The following is a 1,165-nucleotide window of genomic DNA, read 5'->3' on the forward strand; positions in this document are numbered from 1 at the left end:
CTGGTATGAAAAGATCCCCCTGATTTAAGTAGTGTGCAGCTGCCATATCCACACTGTTCCTAGAACAAACTGAGAAGGCTAATTGGCATTTTCAGGCTGTCGGTTCATGCTGGATGACTACTGGATGCTGTTCCTTTCTGTTTGGGCAGTCAACTTGTCTCAGCTTGAGGGACTTCTTGACCCATACTAGGAAAGACGATCACACCCTTCCAGGCCTAACAACATCATTCCTGTCAGGCATCACATTAAGGAAGGGGCTTATCTGCTCAAGTACCATGGGGAACACGAAATCAATTATAAATATACTTATGCTTCTTAAAATGTAGATTTTTTAATATATTTAAAACCACACTGAAGTCACTTTATTTTTTTTGTCACTTTAATTTATTAAAAAAATACAGAACACGGTGAATTTATTCATGATCCTGGGGCTCTTATGAGGTCAAACTCTTTAATGGATGTGAGGTGTCAATGGGAACACACATGATCTGTTTGTTGTACATAGAGAAGCATATTCCAGTTGCAAAATCAAATTCTTCCAAGGGCCAGAATGAACAAAAATCAATCTCCTAAAGCAGGGTAAGAGCTGGACATGGAGGCTGGACTCTGCTCCACGGAGCAGCCAGCCTATAATCTCCTGCTGGTACAGCCTTTCAAGCTCACAGTGACCCCTCAGGCAGGTTGTGGTCTGACAACTGCACTGCCTAGGACCTGCTCTGGTCCTGGGGTTCCCAGCCTCTGGGAACTGTGATGCATACATAGGGGGGATGATGGTCAGTCCTTGCTTATGGTTCAGTCTGAAATGTGACAGGAGACAGAGATGTGTTCCTTAGATACTGTTGCTATAACACTGAATGGAAACCCTGATCCAAGTGCCAAGATGAGAGCCTTACCCCAGGCTCTAGCAGACACCCAAAGTGTGGGGGATGGCCCACTTCTAGTCTGAAGTGCTGTTTCCAGTTAACATGCTTGCGAAGAATTGTGACTCAAACACTTGACACTGCCTAAATTTGGGTTCAAGTTATTTCCCTGTAATATATAACGTAAAAAAAAAAAAAAATCCAGTCACATTAGTTGATACCTACATTTAGATTAAAACTGGAAATATTTTTGTGAGATCATCAACAGGCTGGAATGTTTCTGGTATACTTCAATCAGCTGTTAG

The sequence above is a fragment of the Suncus etruscus genome, chromosome 1 (assembly GCF_024139225.1).
Source record: "Suncus etruscus isolate mSunEtr1 chromosome 1, mSunEtr1.pri.cur, whole genome shotgun sequence".
In the NCBI taxonomy this organism is placed as follows: domain Eukaryota; kingdom Metazoa; phylum Chordata; class Mammalia; order Eulipotyphla; family Soricidae; genus Suncus; species Suncus etruscus.